General features: G+C 34.4%; 1 non-coding gene across 1 annotated transcript; it reads left to right on the top strand.

Moving 5' to 3' along the window:
- Positions 1 to 18,026: 18,026 nt before the first annotated feature.
- Positions 18,027 to 18,133, top strand: LOC141510451 (U6 spliceosomal RNA). Its single transcript, XR_012474939.1, has one exon. It is a non-coding gene; the product is annotated as a U6 spliceosomal RNA (small nuclear RNA).
- The last annotated feature ends 942 nt before the right edge of the window (positions 18,134 to 19,075 follow it).

The raw sequence follows: 19,075 nt of genomic DNA, 5'->3' as shown, positions 1-19,075 counted from the left end.
ACTATAACTCTCCAATTTACCTCTCTCTGACTTTTATAGTCTCAGTAAGCCTAATTTGGAAGCACTTCCTGTGATAGAACAGAATTATGTCGTGACAATTTAATATAAGCCTCAGTTTCTTTATCTGGGACATGAGTTTTGAATTGGGATCCCGGGATTACATCCTTGCTGTACTTGGCTCACCCCTTAACTTCCTTAGACCTGAGTTTCTCATCTATAAAATAAATGTATTGAACTAGATGAAATGGACTTTAAGTTCTTTTTACAGCTCAAATTTGTGATCCCATGATTGCACAATTAGCTGATCTCTAACTTCCCTCATGAGTCCATAATTCTAAGTATAGGAATTATTGTTGGAATACCAAAAGACCATAAACCAACCTAATTGACACCAGAGTATTAGGGGTCATGTGGGATTTTTTTACCATTGTTAATATACCATGAGACCATAATAAACATTAAATAATAATAATAATTCATGGTCATTATAATAATTTGTGGAATAAATTATTTTAAGAACAATTAATATATTTCAGCACTGTAAATTTATGGTCATATGTTGCTCTATTGGCCTGTCTGTGATTCTTGTTAAATCACGTAACTGCTGTCTGAAGAACAGTGATTTAAATTAGACATATGGATTTCCATCTAAGTAAGACAGATGAAGTGAGATAACAGAGAGGGAAGAATACAGCTTAGGGAGCATAGGGAATTGATTTGGGTTTTCTTGATACAACTAGGGTCATTTTTCTTAGATTCATCATCTGATATTGATTGTTCTATTGAAATCAAGGAGTAAGGTATCAGAGTGATATACAAAAAGAGGCAGATTTTGAGGAGGATTTGGATGAGATACAGTTGAGCTGGACAAGGAAAAATGAAAGAGATGAATGCCAGACATGACTTGTTATGTTGAATGAGAACTGCTATAAGGATAATTAATAATAATAATAATAATAATAGACAACAAACATTTACCTAGCACTTAAAGATTTGCAAAACATTTTACATACATTATCTCATTTAATTTTCACAACACCATGAGAAACAGGTGCTATTATTCTCATTTTACAGAATAAGAAATTTAGACTCAGAGAGATTAAGAGAAAAAGAATGAATTGCTAAAAGTAAAATCATAAACATAATCAATCATAATCCAGCAATGGTTTAGCACTTAAAGATGGCAAAGCATTTTACATATATTACTCATTTCATCTTTCTAACAAGGTGCTATAACTACCATTTTACAGAATAGGAAATGGAGGCACTGAGAGATTAAGTGACTTGTAAGTCACAGGCACAGCTTGTAAGTGCCTTAGGCAAGTTCAAATGCAGGACTTTCATATTACAAGTCCATTGCATATTATCTAGTTGCTAGGAAAAGGAATACTCTAGATAGAATGAGGAGGGAAGAATAGTAGACTAAATTAGATTAAGTCCTTTCTTCCCTCCCTCCCTTCCCAACCCATTCTAATTCCAAAGAAAAAAACAATTATATAAATCTTGAAGAACCCCCCCCCCCCATTTCCTCTCTATTCTGATAAGAATAAGAGAATGCTCTTTTAGGAATGGGTGCTGAGCGCAATGAAGTTTTTCTTAAGTGTCTGCCTTGTGCTCAACCCTATGCTAGGCTCTGGGAATATAAATACAAAAATAGTGAGTAGTCTCAGTACTCAATGAGTTAATTGGTATGGGATGCAGCAGGTTCATAGATAACTAAATATAGGAAATATTCAAACTAGATACACAATCATTTGGGACAGGGTAAGACAGTAAAAATAGAGAACTTTTGAATGATGTGAGCTGAACCAAAGCAAACTTTTGTTTCATTCTGCAAATCTGTTTTAGTTGAACATTTTATAATTCATGACCTTTTCTATTCTCTTGTATAATGCTATGAGAATTTAGTTTATCTCAGAAGTTTCCAAGGGTGGATTGATAGTAATAGACCAGATGACATAAATTATCATCTAAAATAGTCCTAATTTGTGTGAATCTGAATGTGAATGACAAATTTTCTTGAAAGGGGAGCATAAAGGCACAGGAAAAGTAATTAGAATCATAAAAGCACACTACCTTCCAGACATTGTACATAGCTTATCCCCTCCCCCCTTTCTATTGGTGTGGATATATAGCCTAGTAGAACATGGAATTTTTGGACCTGGGAAGCAAGACTTGGAATTAGGAAAATCTATCTTTAAATCTAGCCTCAGATAGTTATTAGCTATATGATTCTGAGATATAATTTCTCTGGGCCTCAGTTTCCTTTAAATAAAATGAAAGAGTTGGACTAGATGACTACCTCCCATTTCTAAATCTATCCAGGGATCAAAATCTATAGATGTGGCAAAAAGGGCCAGGTGGGGAATATCAATCAAGAGGTTTTGACTCTTCTCTCTTTTATCTGCTGCATACAAGTATGCTGGTAAGATATCTGTGCTTTCACTGGAGTTATTAGTGGAAATCTCTTTCTCCTTCTTCTCCCCTCCCCCTTCCACAACTCATTTATGGAAGTGGATGGAGCACTGAATAGGCATTAGAGGGGAACAACAAAATCCATAGGCATCTGTGTCTTAAAGGGGATTAAAATATAATGAATAAGTAAATTAATAATTTATGTTAAATACTTATTAAGAACATACAGTTGAAATCTACACTGAAAGTAAAAGGATTTTAATAAAATGATGATTCCCCCCAAATGAAAAATAATAATGAATGGTATTACTACCCAAAAAGGCAACTGAGATGATAGTCTCACATGATCTCTGGAGAGGTAGGGAAAGAAGTGGTTCTCAGGTCCTCCTTCATTATTGCATGGTATGAATGAAGGAGTCTTTCAACTTCAAATGGGTATGCCACAAAAAAGTCCCCTGTTGCTGAGTCAGATAAATTTTAAAGATACTAAAATTTATGACTTTGCAACCAATGAAAATAGGCTGTTATGTGGTAAGCCAGTAGAGTATGTCCCCTCATTCTTCAGTCTTCCAGAACTAGGTTCTTAGTATCTTCCATGTTTTGACACCATCTTAAGTAGTTTAAGCATGTGCCAAACCCCCATTACATATATAAAATATCCAAAAGATTTCACACACTACTGGGGAAAAAATTTCATGGGCAACTCATTTTCTGAGGTAAGGAAAACTGCATTATGGTTACAGATCCATCTCCTTGTATTTACTTGCTGGAACTGTTTCTCTGTTTTGACTCATGGTATGGTATTGTAGCTTGAATTGTTCTCCCAATTCCTTTTACCTGCTGATAAACTGGAAAAGTTCTATAGATTTCATTTCTTTTTATAAAACAACATTAGGTCAACAACCTCATACATTTTCAACCATTTTGTCAGTCAGAGCTCACTATACCTAGATGATAAAAATACCCTGCCTCTATACACATAGAAATGAAATGAGTAGAACCAGGTAATCAATTTATACAACAATAGCAATATTATAAAGACAAACAGTTTTGAAAGATTTACAAACCAATTATGATTCCAAAGAATCAGTGATGAAGCATGCTATTCCTCCTCTGACAGAGTGATGAGGGATTCAAGACTAGAATGAGACATACATTGTTCAACAGGATCAATAAAAAATTAATTTTGCTTGACTGTGCCTAATTCTACAAGGGTTTTTCCTTCATTTTTCAAGTTAGGATGTGTAGGAGGGAGAGAAAATAAATGTTAATTAAAAAAGTAAGAAAGACATTAAAAAAACTAAAGTTCTTGGTTCTTACCTATAATTGAGTTAAGGCAAGTCAGTTCCTTCCACTTATTCCCCATGTGACCTGCATTCTCTTTCTCCCCCCAACATGATTTATAAAATACCAATGAACTTTTTATTTTTTTAATTTTTTAAATTTTTTTCCAGTGAACTTTTTTGAGGTTGCATATAAACTATGCATTGTTTTTTCATTTGCTCTTTCACCTCCCATAATAGCCTTGGCAGCTAATACTCAGACTATACAGATTGCCTTGAAGTTTTACTATGATAAACATCAAAGCAATCAAGGAGTACTCAGTCAAACTGGAGGATAAGAGTAGAGCTGAGGACCTTTGCCCAGAATTCCTACTCTTGTACAAAGATTCTTGCTTTTCTTAAGTATATTTTGAAGACCTAGTATGTACCCATTACTATGTTAAGTACTGTAGGGAATTCAAAGGGAAGGTTAAGACATGATCCCTAACCTCTTTTAATTTCAAGTTCTGTTGACTTCTAAGCCATATGTAATTTTAGACAAGGTGATTGAAAGGTAAATTTATTACCTTCTTTTAATGCACAGTAATTCAACTCCATTAAGGGATTGTCATTAATGTAAAGAAACAGATAAAAAAGAAATCGAGAGGATGACTTCAAAGGTATTATTTTTCCACAAAAAAGAAGAAAATTCCTCAGAGTCCTCATACTCCTTCCTGCTGTTCATGTTGTAGGGCTAACTGAATAGTTTCATTGAATTCGATCCCAAAAACAGAACTAGTGTGTTACAACTCCTTTCTAGGAAAAATGGGGCATTTCAGAATTACTCACTGTAGGATATGAGTGGGGAACATTCTTTGCAACCAAGTTGGAGTTAAAAAAAAATAGGAGCTTTGCTAAATGTATCTAGCAAGCATTTCGTCTTCCCTTAAATAAAATAAATTCCCTTAATAAAGCCAATGGAGTCAGGGATTGGGGGGTGGTGGTGATGGTGAGGGTGTTTATGATTAATTACAGAAGAAGAAAGAAAGACTTTATGCTGCTGAACTATCTTCTTGGAATTGCTGGCTCTAAAACCAAGCTGTACATTGGATTCCCTTTTTTGTGCCAATCTTACATTTTTAAAAAACATAACTTTTATGAATATCATCATTAGTGCTATAAGCATAGGGAAGTATAAGTTAATTCTACAGTAAAGTGATTATTAAATCCATTAGTCATATACAGGGGATCCATAATTAACTTATTCTCCAGCATCAAGTAAATGATTCTACTGTGTGCTTTAAGAAAGCAATTGTTCACTAATATGCAAAATACAGCAAGGCTATTAGATCATAAAACCATGCAATCTTATAATTAAATTATAAATTTTACATATTTTAATAATGTGCTTTATATACTTTAATTGTTTTCTACATAAGATTAAAAGGAGATGCCACAATTTTTCTCAGACACATTATATCTAGTTCTGAACAGTACAATGCTTAATAATAAGTGATGAGTATCTAGCGGGGATGACAGCAGTCTTTCAGGAGTGTAGAATTTTTCTTTGGATTATTGCTGAGGACTAAAATGAGAATATGTATTAGTTCTAAGTGGTGTTATGGCTATGCTCCTGGGCTTTCCTTTATTTTCTCCCCTGCTCCTTCATTAGTAACAACCATAGGCATTCAGAGTCACTATTCATATCAACCAGTTTGAGCTAGGCTCATGTCATAGCATTCAGAACTAGAAGGGACCTTAGAAGACATTTAATCCAATCCTTTCATTCTATAAAAGAAATAGGACAGTTAGATATACCCAACAGTGGATAAAACATAAGCCTTTGAGTCAGGAGGACTGGAGTTCAAATCTGACCTTAGATACTAGACACTTACTAGTTATGTAACCCTGGGCAAGTCATTTAACCTCAATTGGTACACCACACACACACACACACACACACACACACACACACACACACACACACACACACACACAAATGAATATTGATAGAGGGGAAATGACATGCACTAAGTTGTGCAGAGCTTAAGAAAGAATTACAGGATTCAAACTCAGGTCTTAATGTCAGCTTATATTATCTTAGCTTTAAATTTGAGCAATTTCAATTGAACATTATTGATTTTCATACTAGGTACTGAAGTTTTGGAGATGAATAATAATTCACATTTATATGTCACTTTAAAGTTTATAAAGTACTTTCCCCCAAAATAACTCCTTGAATCAGATAGTATAAATTTTATCTTCCTTTTTACAGAGGAGGAAAATGAGCTTCAGAATGGTTGTGATTTGATCATGGTTACAGAGCTACTGGATATGTGAACCAGGATACAAACCAATGTCTTTGGACTTCAAGTTCAATGCTCTTTTCTTTATGATAATAATAATAATCATATTTATATAATACTCTAGCATATGTTAGATACTGTGATAAAATAGGAATATTATTTCAGTTGATTCTCACAACAATTCTGGGAGTTAGAGGCTATTACTATCCCCAAATTAACAGACAAGGAAAGTGTGGCAAAAAAGGTTAAATGACTTGCCCAGGCTTACATAGTGAGTAAATATCTGAGGCTTGATTTGAACTCAGGTCTTCCTGCTTTTAGATCAGGTTCTCAATTCACTACATGACCTACCTGCTCCACATTGTAATATAGTCCTTTCCCTCAGGGTCTTACAGGCTATTAAGAGATCAAATGATTACAAGAACAAAAATAATAACTTTACATCTTAAAACTTTTATTTAAATGAAAAACAAAATAATTTTATATGTCTATATAATAACACATGTTAAATATAAAAGTAATTGCAGGCATAGTGCCTTGTTCTAGAACTACCCTTTTTCCTCCAAACTTCATTGAACAAGATAAATAATAATAATATTTTTTATAAATAACAACCTAATAAAATTATATATATTAGCAAAACATAAGACCTATCAACTTAAAACAGGTATAAAAAAAATTATCATCTCCCTGACAAGGAGAAATTGGATTAATAGGCATTCTTAGAGTATATGATCAACAGGTCAAAAACTTATAGAAATATTCATGTGAAAATTAGATAGAACTTCATGGACTGATATACAAGTTGATGAAGGCATATGCCATTGAATTTGTAGAATGAAGCTGACAATAGTTTATTTCCAGATGAAGCCTTAAAAAAATCTGTGATCCAAAAATGGAATCAAAAGGTCTTCCATAGGAGACATTTTCATAAACCCAGCTAACAACTTGTTGACAAAATAGCAACAAAAAATAGTTTATATCATTTCATCTATATAGATGGAAGAGTTCACAAAGGCAATTAAAAACCTAAAGGGTCTTGGATATTTGGGTTTTGTTCTGGTGATCAGCAAAAAATTGTAGAAAGGCTGAATCATTAAGGAGCCTGGTTTTAGTGATTAATGTAAATTATGCAAAAAAGTTAAAAAAACATAAAATGTCATTGCAAGTTATAAAAATTGAGCACCTCCCAAATACAAAGCAAGACATGACCTTATATATCAGAAACTTATTATTTTTATAGAATATTAATAGGTAAAGAATCTATAATTTATTAATCTATAACATAATTATATATAGCATGTAATATATATAATATATAATATAACTAATATGTAATATATAAATCAATCTAAAATAATTAGTACTATGCTTTTTCCTCTATAATAATAATAATAGATCATGAATATCTGAATATTTGTATTTTGTTCTGTTGACTGAGAAACATGTGACCTCATATATCAGAAGCTCATGATCTTTTATAGACTAACAGATAATGAATCTATAATTACTATTTAACACAGTTAATTATATGGAATATGTAATGTAATAGGTATATAATATAAAATTCATCTATAGTAATTGATACTATAATTAATAATATGAGTTTACATTTATCTAGTGTTTCAAGATTTACAAAATAATATACAAATGTTATCTCCTCTGATCTTCACAACAAACCTCTGAGACAGGTATTATTACTTTTTAAGATTTTATTTATTTTGAGTTTTACAATTTCTCCCCTAATCTTGCTTCCCTCCCCCCACACCCCATAGAAGGCAGTTTGTTAGTCTTTACATTGTTTCCATGGTATACATTGTTCAAAGTTGGATGTGATGAGAATCAGAGAGAAATCATATCCTTAAGGAAAAAAAATAAAGTATAAGAGATAGGAAAATTACATAATAAGGTAATGGCTTTGTTTTTCCCAAATTAAAGGTAATAGTCTTTGGTCTTTGTTTAAACTCCATAATTCTTTCTCTGGATACAGATTGTATTCTCCATTGCAGACAGCCCAAAATTGTCCCCGATTGTTGCACTGATGGAATGAGCGAGTCCATCAGGGTTTATCATCAACCCCATGCTGACATCAGGGTGTGCAGTATTTTCTGCTCATCTTACTCAGCATCAGTTCATGCAAATCCCTCCAGGCTTCCCTGAATTCCCATCCCTCCTTGTTTCTAATAGAACAATAGTGTTCTATGACATACATATACCACAGTTTGTTAAGCCATTCCCAAATTGAAGGACATTCACTCCATTTCCAATTCTTTGCCACCACAAATAGGGCTGCTATGAATATTTTTGTACAAGTGATGTTTTAACCCTTTTTCATAATCTCCTCAGGGTATAGACCCAGTAGTGGTATTGCTGGATCAAAGGGTATACACATTTTTGTTGCCCTTTGGGTGTAATTCCAAATTGCTCTCCAGAAAGGTTGGATGACTTCACGGCTCCACCAACAATGTACTAATGTCCCAGATTTCCCACATCTCTTCCAATATTGATCATTGTCTTTTCTGGTCATATTGGCCAGTCTGAGAGATGTGAGGTGGTACCTTAGAGATGCTTTAATTTGCATTTCTCTAATAAGTAATGATTCAGAGCAATTTTTCATATAACTATGGATCACTTTGATTTCCTCACCTGTAAATTGCCTTTGCATATCCTTTGACCTTTTTTGTTTTGGAAATTTGACTCAGTCCTCTGTATATTGTAGAAATGAGTCCTTTGTCAGATATACTAGTAATAAAAATTGTTTCCCAATTTACTACATTTCTTTGATCTTGGTTACAATGGTTTTGTCTGTGTAAAAGCTTTTTTTGATTTAATGTAATAAAAATTTTCTAGTTTGTTTTTAATGATGTTCTCCATCTCTTCCTTGGTCATAAACTGCTTCCCTTTCCACAGACCTGATAGGTAAACTACTCCTTGATCTTCTAGTTTGCTTATAATATTGTCTTTTATGTCTTATGTCTAAATCCTGTATCTATTTTGATCTTATCTTGGTATAGGGTGTGAGGTGTTGGTCTAATCTAAGTTTCTTCCATTTTAATTTCCAAATTTCCCAACAATTTTACAGAAGAGAGAGTTTTTATCCCAATAGCTGAACTCTTTGGGTTTATCAAACAGCAGATTACTATAGTCATTTCCTGCTACTGAATCTAGTCTATTCCACTGATCCACCACTCTATTTCTTAGATACTAGTTTTGATGACTTATGCTTTATAATTTTAGATTTGGTAAGGCTAAGCCACCTTCTTTTGCACTTTTTTTCATTGAATCCCTGGAAATTCTTGACTCTTTATTTCTCCATATGAATTTACTTACAACTTTTTCTAACTCATTAAAGTAATTTTTGGAAGTTTGATTGGTAGTTTTGGTAGAATTGCCATTTTCATTATATTTTCATTTTATTTTTATTTTATATTTTATATTTCATTATATTTTTATTATATTACTTTGACCTATCCATGAGCAGTTGTTGTTTGCCCACTTATTTAAATCTGATTTTATTTGTGTGAGAGGTATTTTGTAATTGTTTTCAAAAAGATTTGGGGTCTGCCTTGGGCAGATAGACTCCCAGGTATTTTATTTAGTCTGAGGTTACTTTGAATGGGATTTCTCTTTCTAGCTCTTTCTTCTGCATCTTGCTAGTCATATACATATATATATATATATATGTAAATGTTGAGGATTTATGAGGATTTATTTTATATCCTGTGACTTTACTAAAGTTGCTAATTATTTCTAGTAGTTTTTTAGATGATTTTTTTGGATTCTCTAGGTATACCATCATGTCATCTGCAAAGAGTGAGAGTTTTGTCTCTTCCTTCCCAATTCTAATTCCTTCAATTTCTTTTTCTTCTCTTATTGCTGAAGCTAACATTTCTAATACAATATTGAATAGCAGTGGTGATAATGGGCATCCTTGTTTCACCCCTGATCTTATTGGGAATGCCTCTATCCTATCCCCATTGCATATAATGTTTGTTGATGGTTTCAGATAGATACTGCTTATTATTCTAAGGAACAATCCATTTTTCCTACACTCTCTAGGGTTTTTAGTAGGAATGGGTGCTGTATTTTGTCAAAAGCTTTTTCAGCATCTATTGATATAATCATATTATTTCTGATAGGTTTGTTATTGGTATAATTATTTATACTAACAATTTTCCTAATATTGAACCAACCCTGCATTCCTGAGATAAATCCTACTTGATCATAATGCATTATCCTAGTGATACCTTGTGGTTTCATTTTGCTAAGATTTTCTTTAAGATTTTTGCATCTATATTCATCAGGGAAATAGGTCTATAGTTTTCTTTCTGTGTTTTAACTCTTCCTGGTTTAGGTGTCAGCACCATATTGGTGTCATAGAAAAAGGCAGAGTTCCGTGAGACAGGTATTATTTCATCCCCATTTTACAGATGAGGAAACTGTGACAGAGAAAAGCTAAATGACTTTCCCAGGGTTACACAGCTAGTGTCTGAAACTGTTTGAACTTTCAATCCCAAGTCGTGCACTCTAACCCCTGACAGAAGCTTCAAAATATTTGGAAGAATTCAATCAATAAAGTGAAACAGAATTGAATTATCATCTCAGATCAAATTGTTTATCATAAACCTACTCTGACAGAACACGATCCATAAAAATTTAAAAACCAAGTTTAAATAGATGTTGCCACATTAAATATTCAAAATTTCTAAGTGACATGGAATGAATGAATGAATTAATAGATAAATAAAGTATTTATTATGTGCAAATCATCATACTAAGTTCTGTGGCTACAAATAGATGTCACATTGTAACAGAAGAGATAACACAGAGATTTTAGCTTCAAGTCAGATGAAAAGGTCCTATAGTCCTTAGGGTACAAAGAAGAGGATAATTCCTCCTCTGATAAAATCATAGATTCTTATATTAAAGCATTTGACAGTGCCAAGGACTTAGGTGAAAAAGACTTTCTTTTCTAGATCATCAATAGATGTTGCTGTAGCAGCTTCAGGAGCCGTTCCCAGGTTGCATCTCCATAGGGGTTGAATCCCCAAATGATAACTTATAGGCACTGATCCAAAAGTATTACTATTTCAAAATCTTTTGGGTTCAAGGTACAGATTGTCTCCTCCAGAGTCTGTTGGGAGTTGGTCAAAATGATGGTGGTGGTTTAACTTGCCTAACATATGATACCTCTTGTCTCTCCTGCAAGGTTCCAGGTTGCTTCAGTTAGGCTGGTTTGGCTGCCATGTGAATGGCTTGGTTCACAATCTTTAGATTCTGAGTTCCTTGAGATCAGGAACTGTCTTTTGCTTCTTTTGTATCTTCTGTTCTTAGCCTAGCAGCTGGCACACAATAAGAGATTGAGAAAGTTTATTGACCAATTGATTGCTCTCAGTAGGAGTTTCTTTCCCAGGTGATGACTAGGGTGGAAGAGGACCAGGGAGAGTCAGAACAACTGGCCTAACTACAAGGTAGCCTATTTACTTACAGACAGAGCTTATAATTTATTTGCCTGGAGTTATAGGCTCAGCTATCCTCAGCAATCTAGAAAACAGAATGCCACATGAGCCAGGAACAAACAAGCTCAGAGCTAAGTATATAGATCTTTACAGTGATTGAAAATTTTATAATTTGACCAGCTTTCAACATAAAGATTCCTAGCAGAGTATATCCTCTCCATTGGAACAGGAAGTTTGCATAACCTCTCTGTCGTCTTATCTGCTACTAGAGTTGTATCAAGGATGCTGTCAGTGAGCTTGCAGAGAAGTTTATGGTAATTACTTTATTCAATTACAAAACACTGACAATTCCCCCCTTCTCAGGTACCCAAAACTACTGGGTTATAGTTATCAGAAGAATTGAAGGTGACTGTTAAAAGGAAAAGGCTCTCCTGCTGCTTGAGACCCCTGAACAGCAAAAGCCACTTGGTGTTCATAAGGCTATATACAACAAAAGTGGAATATAATGAGACTAATGCCAGTCCTCACAAAGAAAATGTTTACAGTTGTTCCACTGTAACTTAAATTGTACTTGTCTTAAGAAGTTACTGGATTCTGTAATTATCATTTTATGATTCTTAATTACTTAACCTTTAGTCAATCAACTAAAATTTATTAAATATCTGTTGTGGATTTGAGCTTTGCTAAGTGCTGGGGATGCAAAGAAAGTCCTTGCTTTCAAGGAGGAGTTCATTTTGACAACATGCAAACAACTATGTAGAAACAGGATATTTATAGGATAAATTGGGAGTATCTGCAGAAAAGGAGGACTAAGAAACACTTCTTGTAGAAGATGGGAATTTAACTGAGAAATGAAGGAAGTCAGGGAACCCAGAGGCAGAAATAAGGAAAGGATTTCAGGCATGTGCATCTGTGTTTAAGCAACAACAGTACAAAAGAGAATGTCTTCTTTTTCCATGTATTTAAATAAGTGTGTTTGAAAGACCTGGGAGTAACCAACTGGTCACCTCTATATACTTTTTCTTTTCATATACTGACCACCGAGAGGCAGAAAAAATTAAATATGCTATTTTACAGTTAAAAGCTTTGTGCTATGTGAGTTTTCTTTTTTTTTTATTTTCCAGTTTTCTAGGGTAATTGAATATTTAAGGAATAACGGGATAGAGGATAACCTACCTAGTGTGATTTGAGAAGCCCTATTGAACATTCACACCTGTATAAAACTTTGAGACCAATAATAAGTTACTGGCAAGGTCAGGCTAGGGGGTGGTGAATATATTAGGGTAAAATAAATAATAGCTACCATCTGGGGTGTAGATCTTCCCCAAATTGAAGAGGTATACTTCATTATTCAGTTGTTCAAGCCTTTCTTCATGTCATTATTAGAAAAACTCAGTGCAGCAACAAAAAAAATTTTTTTCCTTGAGGAAATTCCTTATACCTCTCTCTCTCTCTCTCTCTCTCTCTCTCCAGCTCCAGCTAAGGTTCTGCTGGCTAGATTAAGGGAAGGAAGGATCACTTATCTATACATATGTACAATTCCCTTTTTGGAAGATCTTTAACATTCTTTAATAATCCTAGATGTTAATTTAAGTGAGGTCAAATGCCAATATTTTTCCTTTATCCCCCTATACTTTTCCTTTAAAGCTAAAAAATTCCTCTGGCTCCTAAATCTTAGAGTTGGCCTTATAGTACATAACATATTTGTCCAGTCTTATATTAAAGTTTACAAACTATTAAAATCCAAGAGAGTCAGATCACCAACAAGGAATGCTGAAGAGCATTTTTCACAGGGTTGAAAGAATACTCTAGCACAGGAAAGACTTGGAGAGAACAAACTAGAATCAGGTGCCATGTGTCAAGACTCTGGTTAGACAAGATGAGAGCACTGAACACCTGAAGGAAGGATAAACTACTATTTACTTCACCTAAGGTTTAGGATTGAACATGTTTAGATTTTTTTTTCAAAATATAAGATGCTGCATTTCAAAATATAAGATTTGGGATTGATTTTTTGTTGTTATTGTTACATGTGTTTTAGGCTTTATTTGGGTATCATTTTCTTCCTCTGATCATAATATAAAAAGTCTTTTTTTTCTCTCTGTTTCTTTTGTTGGGGAAAAATCTGGAGGTAAGTTATTAAGAGTGTATTGGATGATTCTTTAATTAAGGGGTGCCCTGATCATTCCCAGATTGTCTAGCATAGAGTCTTCTCTAGTCTCCCTTAAAATGTGGGTAGGAACAGGCTGCATCTATTTGTTTTTTAATCACAAAACACAGGAACTTTCTCTCTTTAATTCTCTCTTTTTCTATCACAGTTCATTCACAATGCCATGAATTGACCTAGGAGAGATCCTACCTCCCTTCCCTTTTAATGCCCATGTCAGGGCTTTTTTCTTCTTGGGCTTCATATGTCCTTCTCAGCTTCCAGATGCAGGCTCTAAACCTCACTGGACCAAGGAGTAAGAGCCATGGTGATTTTGGAGTCAGCATTCCAGGGGAGATTTTATAGCCAGCCAGCTCAGCCAAGAAAAACAAGTGTGCCTGGAACTCAAGCTTAAGGGGGCTTTTGGACTTGAAACTAAACTAAGCTAAGCCCTGAACTTGCATTTCTTCTCCAGAATGGGTCTGCGGTGGCCTGAGTAATTAAGACCTATATTTTGGAACAGTATGCTGTTTGTATATTTATTAATGTCTCTTTGAAGTATATATTTCTTTGTGAGTAATTCCAACTGCAACTGGTTAAATGGAATTGGAGATGCAGGGGACCACCCCTATAAGAGGTGAGTGTACACTACTGGTGGAAGTAATTTGCATAGAATCTAGAAACCCCATCCTACCCTGCCCCATCCCTACCCTACCTGAGGACCCTGGAAGAGTTCTGGAGGATTCTCTTATAACATCTGGCCTTCAGGCAGTGGAGACAGGGCTGTCAGTTTACACTGACAAATGTGACATTTCTTGGGAGATCCCTGGGCTAGGGCTAGGGCTGGGACACACAATACAGGGCCTCTGTGCATGAAAAATATAGTCTGGTTGAGAGAAGGAAAAGGGCAGACATAGTGTTTTCAGGATTGTTTCAATGAACATGTACTGTTACAATGAACAAATGACATATTTTTGAGCAGAAATTAGGTATTTCTCCCTTCCACATGATTTAACTACTTACAGGCTGCTTTGTTTGCCAGTGTTAATTATTCTGTTTATGAAAAAATAAAAGAAAGTTTAAAAGGGATGTTAATTATGGCTAACTGCTCTGATCAAGCCTTCTGAAAGCGGCTAATATACATGGAAGATGGGTTTGCCCCCAAGCCTTCTTCATTTATCCACTATTACCTTGTGGCTGCCTACATCAACATTTTGGTTTCCAGAATGGGCCGACAGAGCAGTAGTCTGTTTAATTTGTGAGTTCTGGACACAAAGTCATTCTTTCTGGCAGCTTTGATATTGGCAGATGGGAGATTTAGCTCTGTCCTGTTTATATAACAGCACTTGATATATAGTGACTTCATAGTTGGATATTTATGAGAGATTTCATTTCAAATAATATAGTTTTGGCCTGTGGCAATACTGAGGCTTTTACCCATTATTACTGGGAAGCTAAATCTTTAGGATATTGTAACTATAACTGCAGGGTTCTTTTTATCTGCCCAGAAGAACTGGAAAAGTTAATATTTCTTCAAAGGAATGAAAACTTTATTATAAAAAGTCTCATTAGCAAGTTACCTGTCTCTAAAACACATAGGCTTCTGGAAGGTCAGGTATAAAAAGGCAACTCCTCATACTTTCCCTTTATCTCATGGTTTCAATAGCATAAAAAGGTAATTAAAAAACTCCCAGCTTCCAGTTATATGAATGAAACTCTTAGCATTTGTCCTCCAGTAAGCTCTCAGACATATAGACTTTCTTTTGATTATTAAGTGTCTGAGACCAGATTTGAACTCAGGTCCTCCTGACTCCAGGGCCAGTGCTCTATCCAGGCCAATCTTTTCTGACACAAGAATCTGATGCCACTAATGATGGGCATGAGGGTGGAGGAAGAACCAAGGGACTATCTGGTATTTATTGTGCCATCCTTAAGCATCCTCCTCCCCCCCTTAAGTAGAATTTTATTTTTTCAATTACATGTAAATTTTCAACATTCACTTTTTTGAAAGATTTTTGGTTTCAAATTTTTCTTCTTTTCTCTTTTCCTCCCTGCTGCCCTCCCCAAGATGACAAACAATCTAATTTAGGTTATACATGTCAAATGCCAAGTCTTTCCATATTGAATTACATATGTATGCCCAGAAGTTGCTAGGGGAGCTCAGCACATGCCCCATAGGATATATTCTAGTAAGGGATTGGAGTTCTACTGATTACAGTCATTATAGTTGATGCATATATGGCTTTAACTTCTTTTAAGAAATGTCTGTCAGTGACTGGAGCCAATATTTTGGAAATCACTACTTTAAAGTTTAACTGGGTGACCTCAAAGCAGGGCATGTATTCAGCAATACCTGAATTGGAATCTTGCCTCAGACAGTCACAAGTTATGAGACCCTGGGCAAGTTGCTTATATGTGTCAACCTCAGTTTCCTCATCTATAATTTGGGAATAATAGCACTTCTCCCCTTAGGGTTGTTATGAGGATAAAATGAGATAATATTTGCAAAGCACTTAGCAAATCTTAAATTGCTATATAAATATTAGTTGTTATATCATTGTTTTTTTTCCAAATCCATAAGTAACATGGATAGAGTACCACTTAACTGTGGAATCCCTTGATAGCTAAGATTTAGAATGGGAATATTTCACATAAACATAATTATGCAAATGTAATTTACCTTATCTAATAAATTCATCTCCAAAAGGCTAAGCAAGAATCATAAATCAATAGTGAACCATCTAATTAGGACATAATAACAAAATAAATAAGGGAAAATCAAATAGTAGTTCTCAGCTCCTTTATGTATGGAGTAAATCCTTTTTACTTTGGTCTTTGTTTAAACTCCACAATTCTTTCTTTGGATTCAGATGGTATTCTCCATTGCAGATACCCTAAAATTATCCCTGAAAGTTGCACTGATGAAATAAGCAAGTTCATTAAGATTGATCATCAACCCCATGTTATGCTATTATGGTGTACAGTGTTCTTCTGGTTCTGCTCATCTCTCTCAGTGGTTCATGTAAATCCTTCCAGGCTTCTCTGAATTCCCGACCCTCCTGGTTTCTAATAGAACAATAGTGTTCCATAATGTACATATATCACAATAGTTCAGTCATTCCCCAATTGATGGACATTCACTCAATTTTCAATACTTTGCCACCACAAACAGGGCTGCTGTGAATATTTTTGTGCAAGTGATGTTTTTACCCTTTTTTCATGATCTCTTCAGGGTATAGACCCAATAGTGGTATTGCTGGATCAAAGGGTATGCACATATTTGTTGCCCTTTTGGGCATAATTCCAAATAGCTCTCCAGAAAGGTTGGATCAGTTCACAGTTCCACCAATAATGTATTAGTGTCCCAGATTTCCCACATCCCTTTCTGGTCATATTGGCCAGCCTGAGAGGTGTGAGGTAATACCTCAGAGATGCTTTAATTTTCATTTCTCTAATAAGTAATGATTTAGAGTAATTTTTCATATAACTTTGGATTGCTTTGATTTCCTCATCTGTAAATTGCCTCTGCATATCACTTGACCATTTATCAACTGAAGAATGGCTTGGTTTTTTTTTTTATAAATTTGACTCAGTTCTCTGTATATTGTAGAAATGAGTTCTTTGTCAAAAATACTAGTTGTAAAAATTGTTACCCAATTTACATTTCTTTTGATCTTGGTTACAGTGGTTTTGTCTGTGCAAAAGCTTTTTAATTTAATGTAATCAAAATTATCTAGTTTGTTTTTAATGATGTTCTCCATGATCTCCTAGCTTGCTTGTAATATTGTCTTTTATGTCTAAATCCTGTACCCATTTTGATCTTATCTTATTATAGGATGTGAGATGTTGATCTAATTAATCCAAGTTTCTGCCATACAAACTTCCAATTTTCCCAACAGTTTTTTTTTATCAAAAAAAGAGTTTTTATCCCAGAAGCTGGACTCTTTGGGTTGATCAAAAAGCAGATTACTATTATCATGTCCTGCTGTTTCTTTTGCACCTAGTCTATTCCACTGATCCACCACACTGTTTCTTAGCCAATACCAGACAGTTTTGATTGAAGCTTTATAATACAATTTTAGATCTGATAGGGCTAGGCCACCTTCTTTTGCACTTTTTTTCATTGAATCCCTGGAAATTCTTGACTTTATTTCTCCATTTGAATTTACTTACAATTTTTTCTAGCTCATTAATGTAATTTTTTTAGAATTTTGATTGATAGGGCACAAAATAAGTAGTTTAATTTAGGTAGAATTGTCATTTTTATTATATTAGCTCAGCCTATCCATGAGCAGTTGATTTTTGCCCAGTTATTTAAATCTTATTTTATTTGTGAGAAGTGTCTTGTAGTTGTTTTCATAGAGTTTCTGAGTCTGCCTTGGCAGGTGGACTCCCAAGTATTTTATATTGTCTGAAGTTACTTTGAATGGGATTTCTCGTGCTCACTTCAGCATCACATATACTAAAATTGGAATGATACAGAGAAGATTAGCATGGCTCCTGTGCAAGGATGACACGCAGATTCATGAAACATTGAATGGGATGTCTCTTTCTAGCTCTTGCTGCTGTTTTTTTGTTAGTAATATATAGAAATGCTGAGCATTTATGAGGGTTTATTTTATATCCTGCAACTTTGCTAAAGTTGCTAATTGGTTCTAGTAGTGTTTTAGATGAATTTTTAGGATTCTCTAGGTATACTATCATGTCATCCACAAAAAAAGTGAGATTTTTGTTTCTTCCTTCCCAATTCTAATTCCTTCAATTTCTTTTTCTTCTCTTATTGCTGAAGCTAACATTTCTAACACAATATTGAATAATAGTCGTGATAATGGGCATCCTTGTTTCACCCCTGATCTTACTGGGAATGCTTCCAGCTTATTTCCATTACATATAATGTTTGTTGATGGTTTCAGATAGATACTGCTAATCATTCTAAGGAACAATCCTTTTATTACTATGTTCTCTAGTGGTTTTAGTAGGAATGAGAGCTATATTTTGTCAAAGGTCTTTTCAAAATCTATTGATATAATCATGTGATTTCTGATAGGCTTGTTATTGTTATAGTTAATTAGACTAACAGTTTTCCTAATATTGAACCAACTCTACGTTCCTGGGATAAATCCTGCTTGGTTATAGTATATTATCCCAGTGATAGTTTGCTTTGATTGCCTTGTTAACATTTTCTTTAAGATTTCTGCATCTATATTCATTAAGGAGATAGGTCTATAATTTTCTTTCTCTGTTTTGACTTTTCCTGGTTTAGGTATCATCACTATATTGGTGTCATAGAAAGAGTTAGGCAGAGTTCCATCTTCAACTATTTTTCCAAAGAGTTTATATAGAATTGGAACAAATTGTTCCTTAATTTTTTTTAGGTTTTTGCAAGGTAAATGGGACTAAGTGGCTTGCCCAAGGCCACACAACTGGGTAATTATTAAGTGTCTAAGGCCAAATTTGAACTCAGATACTCCTGACTCCAGTGCTGGT

The sequence above is a fragment of the Macrotis lagotis genome, chromosome 1 (assembly GCF_037893015.1).
Source record: "Macrotis lagotis isolate mMagLag1 chromosome 1, bilby.v1.9.chrom.fasta, whole genome shotgun sequence".
In the NCBI taxonomy this organism is placed as follows: domain Eukaryota; kingdom Metazoa; phylum Chordata; class Mammalia; order Peramelemorphia; family Peramelidae; genus Macrotis; species Macrotis lagotis.
Note: the sequence above shows the minus strand (reverse complement) of the source record. Positions and strands in the feature narration are given on the sequence as shown.